The 10,824-nt window shown below is 50.9% G+C and overlaps 1 long non-coding RNA gene across 1 annotated transcript in view; it reads right to left on the reverse strand.

Annotated features, from left to right (window-relative positions):
• The window catches only part of LOC140638760 (uncharacterized), a 43,651-nt gene extending 34,433 nt beyond the window's left edge, over nt 1-9,218 (reverse strand). The window contains exon 1 of the long non-coding RNA XR_012035720.1: nt 9,087-9,218. This is a non-coding gene — a long non-coding RNA (uncharacterized lncRNA). The remainder of the gene's footprint in view (nt 1-9,086) is intronic.
• Nucleotides 9,219-10,824: the final 1,606 nt, after the last annotated feature.

Raw genomic sequence — 10,824 nt, forward strand, 5'->3', positions numbered from 1 at the left:
ATGAAAGGAAAAGACTATCCACCTTAGAATAAGAACTTTTCCAATTAGAAATCTGAAGTTGAGGCATATATGTGTCCTGGAGAGCTGCCTAAAATATAGAAAACGTCCCATCTTTTAGAATTCTAACATGGCAGAGGATGCAGAGGGAAGAAACCTACCGTCACCCTCCTTTCACAATGGTGATCAGTGCCCAGGAGGGGAGCCTGCCTGGCCCAAGCTCTCTAGCAGCACACCCAGGGCCAGGACATGGGCCTCCTTGCTGGGCAGGGAGTTGCCACTGTCAGCAGTGGTGATGTTATGAATACAAATGTGAAAATGCTATTAAACACTGCTTATCTGCAGAGACATTTTCACCCTTGTACCTGCTCCAATCAGACATGTGGCCTCTAACTGCAGCCGGTCTGCAGAGATACCACAGAAGCAAATGTGTGCCATGAGATCCCCTTCTTCCCCTCTGCATCTGCCTCAGACTTCCCTTCTCATCTTTCCCTCAGAAATAAGGCCCCAGGCCCCTGGGGGGCTGCACATACCCAATACCAGGCTTGACAATGATTACAGCTTTCTCTTATTGAAGACTGAAGGGAAGGACCTAGGGCAGGCTTAACTTGGCCAGAGACACTGCTTTGCTTTCACTGGGGTTCCCTGGTATGCTTTCAAGTTCACGTGCGTGGTGTTGACTTCTGGGGGGGAGTCTTGTGCACTTGAGACAGTCAGTGCCTTGTCCAAAAGCCCAAGTGTGATACACAGGGTGATGGGACAGATGGTTGCAACTCTGGAGGCTGAGGTGGTCGTCCTGGGTCTGAGACCCTGGCACATCTCTGGCAGGGACACTGCACTGCATTTGGGCCTTCAGTGGCCCAGACTAACAGGGAGCTCCACACTTACAGGGAGCAGAGGATGGAGTCCAGGCTGGTGCTCTGGGCAGCTGAAGGCAATGCTCTCCCAAAGGATCACTTACCATCCTCCATCTCCCAGAAAGGGGGCTTCTAGCCACTGAGACTCTGCCCACTCTGGAGTTTAGATACTACTGGAAGTTCTGTGAGGTCTGATGGGACAGGCTCACTCTTTTCAGGAGTTGAGGCAAGATGACCCCTCAAGTAGGCTGCCCAGGGGAAACAGCCCAGCCTTGCCTGCGGGGCTGACTCTGGCCTTACCCCAGGACCCAGGATGTGGCCTAGAAGGAATGCAGTGAAAAGATGCTTCCCTGATTGATGGGAGAAAGGTGCTGGGTGCAGGCCCATGCCCTGTGGGGTAGGGGTCACCTGTGCTGGTGTAGACCCCTCCCCACCCACAGACTTCGCATAGACCCAGCATAGCAGTGCCTGCTCTTGGCCACCTGCTGATGCCAGGCTGGGCTGAGGCCCGCAGTCCCATCCCTCTGCAGCTACTCTGGGCTGGGCTCACACTGTGGTAATCCGTGCACTTCTAGGATCCCAGGGTCAGGGACCAGGGAGATCAAGGAGGTCAGTGTGGAGAGATGTCTGGAGACAGGCCCAATCAATGGTGCCACAAGAGGGACCCCCTTTGGAGATTCACGTCAGAGGGCATCAGCAAGTTCCTGCCACTTGTGAGGGTGGGGTGGGGATGAAACACAGGCACCCAGATGCCCTTCCGAGCCTTTTCTCAAGCTAATACCTTATGGAGGTGATTCAGCACAAGTCCCCACATACTGCCACACAGGGACCCCATGCCCAAGGACCATCCCAAGAGAGAGCAGCTATGAGAGGCATCTCTTCTTGGGGTAACTCCCTCCCTTCCTTGGGGTTCTCCTTGCACTGTGCAGCTGGGGCCTCTTGTCTGCAGACACCCCACAGCAGGGGCCGCCCTGACTCCCAACACAGCTTCTGCAGGAACACACTGCTTCCAAGAGAGGAGGTCACACACAGTGGACGCGGAAGGACGGCAGCTACTCCGTCTGACCAGGCCCCTTCTCAGTGTTGGCATCGCCAGAATTACAGCCTTTTCAGAGGGGCCTCTGTCTAGTTTTCAAATTACTGGTGATCACTTCATATTAAAGATAATCTTCCGATTTGGAATGAAGACTTAGAATATGCACATGCTCTGTGAGTCTGCGTGGCTGAGGTGCAGGGGCTTGTGGTCTGACTCTGGCCATGTCCAGACAGGCCTAACTGCTGTGGGCAGCGCTGGGTACCAAAGAAGTTGGCTCCTCCAGAGGGAGGAGGAACGTGTACAGGGCTGTGGTTCTGTCTTAGCATTCCCGAGTCTAGACATGGGATAAGAACTTGGGTTGAGGGGATCCCTGGGTGGCGCAGCGGTTTGGCGCCTGCCTTTGGCCCAGAGCACGATCCTGGAGACCCAGGATCGAATCCCACATCGGGCTCCCGGTGCATGGAGTCTGCTTCTCCCTCTGCCTGTGTCTCTGCCTCTCTCTCTCTCTCTCTCTGTGACTATCATAAATAAATAAAAAAAAATTTTAAAGAACTTGGATTGATCCTCAGGGTGTGGAAGGAAAGCCAAGGGCATGCAATGTGAGCACAGCGTGTGCAGGAATGTGGGCGGCAAGGACTGGGGACGTCTGTGCACCTGTGCCTCTGTGGACCCTCTCAGCCATCACCACCCCTGAGAAGGCCAGATGGCCACACCCATGCATGGTTTCTGAATCCTCACACAGTGGGAGGCCTTGTAGCCTGAAAGAAATTGCAGAAATTCATTTTCAGTTTGGTGGCCTCATGCCACTGAGGGCAGTCCTGTGCATCCATACCGGGCACGACCACAGGCTGCTAGCATTCCAGTGGCCTACATCCTGTTCATGGTCCAGTTTCTTTTCCCAGACGCTGCAGGGTCCCCAGCCTCTGCAAGAGAAATCCTCAAACAACACGGCAGGGGAAGAGCAGGGAGAGGGGATCTGCCGTCTACCCCAGAGTGTGTCATGAACCAACATGCAGTTTGACATATAATTTACACAACCCTGGGTGTCAAAAGGTCCTGTGATGATTCCTCACTGAGATGCCCCGATCTAGGCTACAAGAGATCACCTGATTTCTTTCTAAAACATCCCAAGTGCACACAAGGGCATGTCTCCATGTACTTTAAAGTCAAAGTATCCTTACTACATCCCATTTCCGTTGCTTTGTGGTGAGCTCTGATTAGAAACCTTTTTCCTGGGGCACCTGGGTGGCTCAGTTGGTTAAGCGTTCAGCTCTTGATTTCAGTTCAGGTCCTGATCTCAGAGTTGTGAGACTGAGCCCTGCTTTGGGCTCCGTGCCAGGCATGGAGCCCGCTTAGGACTCCCCCTCTCCCCCTCCCTCTGCCTTGCCATCCCCCACCCTCAGTCTCAAAAACAAAATTTCCTAAGCTTATGGAGGGACCTAGGGCTGCCTGAGATGCTGCAGTCCACTGGTATCTACTGCCTGAGCCAGCCTGCAGGTCCAGGGCAATGAGGGCAGAAGCTGGTATTCCCTTTCATCAAGAATGCAGGGTTGTGGGGCACCTGGGTAGCCAGTTGGTTAAGTGTCTGCCTTTACCTCAGGTCACGATCTCAGGATCCTGGGATTCAGCCCAAGTTGGGCTCCCTGCTCTGTGGGGAGTCTGCTTCTCCCTCTGCCCCCCCCCCCAACTTGTGTTCTCTCTCAAATAAATACATAAAATCTTAAACAAACAAACAAAAAAGAACACAGGCTGTAACTGAGTCAAAGGGGGTCCAGCACCTCAGTCTGCAGCAGAAGAGCAGACTCTTCTGCTCCTACCCCCTCCCCCCAAACAAGCATGACTTGAGTGGGACTAGACATTGGCCACGCTGACAGAGTTCAAAATGATCCTGTCAAACAACCACAGAAAAGCAAGAGACTCAGGATGAACTAAAACCAAAATGGGAAAAAAATGAAGACATTAACAACTGTCCACTACACAAAATTGGTTTGTGCCTTTTAAGCTCCACATTCACAACATCATGCCACACCAGCCATTATGTCACCAGGTCCCCTCCTCAGGTCTCTCCCTGAGCTAACTGAAACCATTCCCAACCTTTGTTTACCCATTGTTTGGTCTGCTCCCGCCCCTAAATACAAACTGCAAGAGGGTGAGGACCAAGCCTGTCTTACCCTGGGGCACACCTGTCTGGAGTGCACAGGTATCGTCTAGCCATCTCCCCAGGGGAGGGCTTCTTCCAACTGCATGAAGGGTCTGTATGAGCTACAGGTGGCCCTTATGGTCTCCCCAGCCCCAGGCACCACTCCCAGTGTAAGCAAATCCCCATCACTGTCACATCTCCTCCACATGACCACCCCCCTTCATCATCTCTCACCCATGAACCCCACACACATTTTAAGATGTGGAATCTACCAAACATATGACTCGCCCCAGTTTTCATTATCGAGGGTAACCCGCCCACACACAGTCTGAACACGTTTGGTGCACAAGATCATTATGGTGACTCCAACAAGCTGAAACAAAATCAAAATACAGTGGACACATCAGCAAGTGTGGCCAACGATGTATGGATAAATGCTAGAATTTCCAAAGCCTTTTAAAAATATTGGGAAAAATACTTGAAGTATCCCATTGTCAACCTTTTTGGCATCCTGAATTTTCCCCACCAGAGTTTTTTGATCAGACTTATGTAACTGGAATCACATGGGACATCCTCCCTTAAGACTGCATTGTGCGCATCAGTAGCTCGTTTCCTTCCACCAAATAACAGCCCATTGTGTGGACAGAACACAGTTTAGCCATTCTCTACATGGGTACGGGGGCTGTTTTCAAGTTTGGTTATTATGAACAAAGTTGTTGTAAATATTTTTGTACGAGCCTTTTTCAGACATGGGTTTTCATTTCTCATGGGTAAACACCTAAGAGTAGGATTACTGGCTCACAAAGCAGGTATGCACTTAATTCTGTAAGAAATTGCCAGAACTTTCCCCAGAGTGGCTGTCCCATTTTACACTCCACACCCCTATCTGTGTGTAGTGTCTGGTAGCATCTTATTATAGTGAACCTCATTTACATTGTAGTGAAGTCCAATTTATCAATAAGACAAACAAGTTGGAAGCTTAAGATGCTACACAAAGACTTCCATGCAGCTGCTTCCCCTGCAGAGGATTTACCCAAGGGAAAAGAACACATGTGTCCACACAAAAGCCTGAACAGAAGCGTTCACAACATCCCAAACCTGAAACTCCCACATGCTCATCAGCAGAAGAATGACTAGAAAACTTGCCCGATGGCACTCAGCAATACAGGAGGACTCGTTAATAGCAAAGACATGCTGAGTGAATACACCACTAACCAGGGCACGCTGCATGATTCCACTTAGTTTTGGGACCTGTTCTGAAAACATAAGCTGTACTATACAGTTGTATTATTTATCTAACACCATGTTCTGTTCTTTTCCTGTGTTTCCTTAAGCCCAGTGCATGACTCATCACTAACTTTGCCCTTGTCACCCTACCCCTTGTTTGCACACTGATTGTAAGAATCTGATGAAAAACAGGTGATATTTTTCTTAAAACTATCTTATGTACCAGGTCCCAGATGGTGCCTCACTGTCCAGAAGACTGTGAACCTTCAGTAGTTTCAAGACTACCCCTCAAGTTTCAAGAAGCCCATTACCTTCCTTTCACATACTCATATCCCTAAACAATCATGTATAAACTGCCCCTAGATTCAAGAAGGCAAGGCAACTTTGGCAATGATGTCTGGCCTCTTCACTGGGCTGCCCTTCCAATAATAAAGCTTGCTGTGCTTCAAAATTGGTGTTCCAATCATTGGCTCACTGTACATCAGGTGCATGAACAAAAGGACAAATCTCCACAGGGACAGAAAGAGGATGGGAAGTGCCTGGGACTGGGATATGAGGAGTTGGTTGGGAAGGAGCAAAGGGCAACATCTCTGGTGAGGGAGATGTTCCAGATCTTCACTGGGATCTGGTTACATGGGTGCTCACATTTGCCCAAGTTCATCAGAGTGCACACCTAAAGTGGCTGCGTTTTATTTTGTGTAACTTATACCTCAATAGAGCTCATCTTTAAAAAGACATAAATACTGTTTCTGGCTCAATACATCTTCCTTAGGTAATTCCCCTCTTCTGCGGCAGCACCACCAACTGAGTCACAGCTTTGCCTTGTGTCTACAGTCTCAGAGCACTGTCTTGACAACATCAACATCCTCTTCATTCTCTGTAGTTACCTGCTTTGCTGCTCTTTCGTATACTGGACAAGATAGAAACTTCAGAAAACAGTACATTCGGTCATTCATTCATTCATTCATTCAGCTGGTCAGGCAACCAGTGACCAGTGTTTATTGTGTCTGTTAGCTCCAGGCACTGTATTAAGTGAAGCTTGAAGTATCAATAAGACACAATGTCCACCGTATATCTTAGAAGAGATAGGGCAATACACCATACACAAAGATAAACTCAAAATGGATGAAAGACCTAAATGTGCGACACGAATCCATCAAAATCCTAGAGGCACACAGGCAGCAACCTCTTCAACCTCAGCTACAGCAACTTCTTGCAAGACACATCTCTGAAGGCAAGGGACACAAAAGCAAAAATGAACTATCGGGTCTTCATCAAGATAAAAAGCTTCTGCACAGCAAAGGAAAGAGTCAACAAAACCAAAAAACAATCTACAGAATGGGAGAAGATATTTGCAAATGACAAATCAGATAAAGGGCTACTACCCACGATTTATAAAGAACTTATCAAACTCAAGATCCAAAGAACAAATAATCCAGTCAAGAAATGGGCAGAAGACATGAACAGACATTTCTCCAAAAAACAACCTACATATGCCAACAAGCACATGAAAAAATGCTTCCACAGCACTTGCCATCAGGGAAATACAAATCAAAACCAGGATGAGATACCACTTTATACCCGTGAGAATGGCTGAAAATAACAACTCACGAAACAACAAATGTTGGCGAGGATGTGGAGAAAGGGGAACCCTCCTGCACTGTTGGTGGGAATACAGGCTGCTGCAGTCACTCTGGAAAACAGTATGGAGGTTCTCAAGAAGTTAAAAATAGAGCTACCCTATGACCCAGCAATTGCACGGCTGGGTATTTACCCCAAAGATACAGATGCAGTGAAACGACAGGACACCTGCACCCAAGGTTCACAGCAGCGATGTCTACAATAGCCAAACTGTGGAAGGAGCGGAGATGCCCTTCAACTGAAGAACAGATAAAGATATGGCCTATATATACAATAGAATATTACTCAGCCATCAGAAAGGATGAATACCTACCATTTACATCGACATGGCTGGAACTGGAGGGTATTATGCTGAGTGAAATAAGTCAATCAGAGAAAGACAATTATTATACAGTTTCACTGATATGAAGAATATAAGAAACAGGGCAGAGAACCATAGGGGAAGGAAAGGAAAACTGAATGGGAAGAAATCAGAGTGGGAGACAAACCATAAGAGACCCTTAACTCTGGGAAACAAACTGAGGGTCGCTGGGGGGGGTGGGTGGAGGGGGGGGTAACTGGGTGATGGGCATTCAGGAGGTCAGTAGTGTGATGACCACCGGGTGTTGTACAAAACTGATGAATTATTGAACTGTACTTCTGAAACTAATGGGCTATATGTAGGCTAAGTGAAGTTAAATCAATAAATTAAAAAAAGAAGAGGAGATAGGGAGATACAAGGTGAAATAAGTACACAATGGCATCACTAACTGGTTGTCCAAGTCCAAGTTCCGGAGCACAGCATGACCACGAAAAAGGGATCCAGGCCTTCTCCAGAGCGAGGAGAGGGTGCAGAGAGGCTGTCTGAGGCAGGTGCGGAGGGAGGGAGCACAGGAAGGACATCAGAGCCCGGGAAAGGGATTACGGGAGCCCGGGGATGCCCGGGGCTAGAAATAGGGTAGAGACGGAGGGGGGAGGGGACGCCGCCTCCCACACCACTTGTTTCTGTCACCCGGGAATGTAAAAGCACAACTTTATTACTTCACATACCGGGCCACCACCTGACCACCCCAGTCACCCCTCCGCAGGGGCAGGAACAGACCAGGACCGCGAGGCCGACTCTGGACTCCGCTGGGGGCGTGTGGGGGGAGCAGACTCGCCGGGGTCACGTGGCTTAATAATGCATGGCTAATTACAAAAAGCCGCAGAAATTGCTATTAAAACCCTCCTTAGGGGATCCCCGGGGGGCTCAGCGGCTTAGCGCCTGCCTTCGGCCTAGGGCGTGATCCCGGGATCGAGTCCCGCATGGGGCTCCCTGCATGGAGCCTGCTTCTCCCTCTGCCTGTGTCTCTGCCTCTCTCTCTCTATGTCTATCATGAATAAATAAATAAAATCTTTAAAAAAATAAAACCCTCCTCTACACTCGCGATCAGAGATAACAGAAAGCAGTGTTCCCCTTTTCCACGAAGACTTTCTCAACCAATTGGATTCCGTGACGCGCACGTGACGCACTTCCGGGGCCACGCCCACACCCCAGAGAGGAAGTGGGACGCCCGTCTCCTCTCGGAGCCCTGAGCGGGCGCTCACGCGCCGGGGAGAGTTCGCCGGCAGCCGGGGAGGGACAGGCTCCAGGCGGCCGCCGCGGGACAGCCGCGCAACGAGGAAGCCGCGGCTGGCGAGCAGAGCTGCCACGTTCACGGGGGGGGGGGGGGCGGGGGGCTGGGAGTCACCTTCTCGCGAGGTGACAAGGCCGGCGGCGCAGCCCCGTCGCCTCCCGATGGCGTCACAGGCCTGCGCGGGCCCTGATACTCAAAAGTGGGGCCGGCTGTGCACGCAGGCTCCTGCCCAGGGGCTGCCGCGGCCGGACGCACCAGTAAACACCTGCGGAACGGGACTCCGCGGACAAGACAGGCGACACGCGCTGGGGGGCAGGGGGCCAGCCTCCGTCCTTCAGCCCGCGCCTGCGCAAGGCTAGCCGCCACAATGCGCCTGCGCCGTCTTCATCGCCTTTTCTCCTCGGGCACATTGGAGTCTTTGCTAAACCGCCGCGGGGACCAGGCGATTCAAGTCGAGGCCTTCTTGGCCCGCCCAGTTCGGCGTCACACGCTGCACCTGTGCTTTCCGCCTGCAAAGGGGCCCTCCTCATCTCGCCTAGCGACCCTCTTGCCCCGCTGCCCCCAGTGTCTCCGATTGGGCGCGCAGGACCTACCTCTCCTCTCTCTCCCTTCCCTGACCTCTCGTAGCCGCCATGTTGTGCAGCTCTGCGCGTGCGCGGGCCCCTCCCCCCTTCAGCCCCCCGGCGGTTTGCGCGGTGGTGTCGGGCCGCTGCGGCAGAGCGCTGTGCGCGTGCGCGGCCCGGAAGGTCTTTCCTGGTTTAGCACCTCTAAGCGAGGGTGGCCCTACACGGCGCTTGCAGGGTTTTCATTTTTAGCGTAAAGTATCTCCAACAAGGACGTCACGAGAATTATGTTTTCCTAAATAAACATGATTTTTAAAAAAGATTTATTTTAGAGAGCATGAGTTGAAGGAGGAGCAGAGGGAAAGAGCCCAATTCCATCTCACAACGCATGAGGTCCTGACCTGAGCTGAATAAGATGCTTCACCAACGGCACCACCCAGGTGCCCCACACCAATGCTCTTCCTTGAACATACTTGGGGACGTCACACTTGAATGTTCTCCTGTGGCCTGGGTACCACTGATCATCTTGGCTCATTTTGGTTCTAAAAGCCCGAGGCCAACAGAGGTCCTTGTTGCCTTGTTGTCTTTGTATTGTTTGCAGGGGAGGTGGCTTCTCTGTAGGGGACCCCCGCCAAGAGACCCTCCTGGACTTTGCAGAGAGTGCGGGGTCTCCCCAGGGCCAGTTCACTGACAAGCTCAGCACTATGTGGAATATTTCCACTTTTAGATGGGGAAACTGGCCCTGGGACGCCAGCTAGAGGTGTTGCAGGGATGATTGCTTGGCCAGAGTAAGTCACCACCACCTTTGCTCCAACCCCAGCTCTGAGACCTTGCCCTCCAAAGGGCAGCCTTCCTTTGAGGCCACAAAGGATGCATGCACAGTCAAGGAAGTGGGTGGGAGAGGCTGGTTCAGAAAAACCCGAGAGCATGGCCCAGTGTGCGGGACAGAGGGGCCAGTGTCAATCCCTGGGATGCTAAGGTTACCTGTACAATAATGGGGAGAGAAGGTACACGCCATGGCCATACAGACTGTGCAGTCAGGACCTGAGGGGTCAGAATGATGCCTTCTTTTCCCTTTGGGTGGGAGATGGGCTGGGTGGGACTGCAAAGACTTCTGTCAGAGTTGGGCACTCAAAGGTGCCCAGAGCTCCCTCACACCCCCAAGCCCCCTGAGGTGCCCATGCATCTCACCACTTGTTTCTTGAGATTTGGAGCCTGTGACTATGGGATACCTGGGTGTTGGGATGGGGAAGGGGATGGGAGTATGTCATGTCCTAATCACTGTATATGCAGGAGTGATGCATTCATACAAGACAATGAAAACAAAGGTCAGAGAATCACAGCCAGGCCTGCAACCCAGTGTTTGGAATGAGAACAAGAAGTCCATGCTCAAGCTAAATGTAGGTTGGGAGGGAGGATCTCCAGGAGGAAGGCAGGGGACCTGGCACCTCCAGGGTGGGAAGGGGTTAGGGAGACTTGGACCTGGCAGATTGAAGGGGGTCAGGCCCAAAGCAAAGTCCCCATAAGCAAATTTGAATGTGTCCTGCATTATGGGCGAGAGCAGTGTTAGACCAAGATAGACATGTATCAATCCCAGAATGTTGCCTGGAATTTCTATTCTAATTTGGTTTTAGATTATATTTCTGCTTGATCTCTTTTTCTTAAAAATGGAATACAACATGGCAATTCTAGCTATCTCAGTTCTGGTTCATCAATATTTTATTGGCTAATTAGAATTAATTATAATTCTGGGATACTTAACAATGCC

This window comes from Canis lupus, chromosome 8, assembly GCF_048164855.1.
Source record: "Canis lupus baileyi chromosome 8, mCanLup2.hap1, whole genome shotgun sequence".
Classification (NCBI taxonomy): domain Eukaryota; kingdom Metazoa; phylum Chordata; class Mammalia; order Carnivora; family Canidae; genus Canis; species Canis lupus.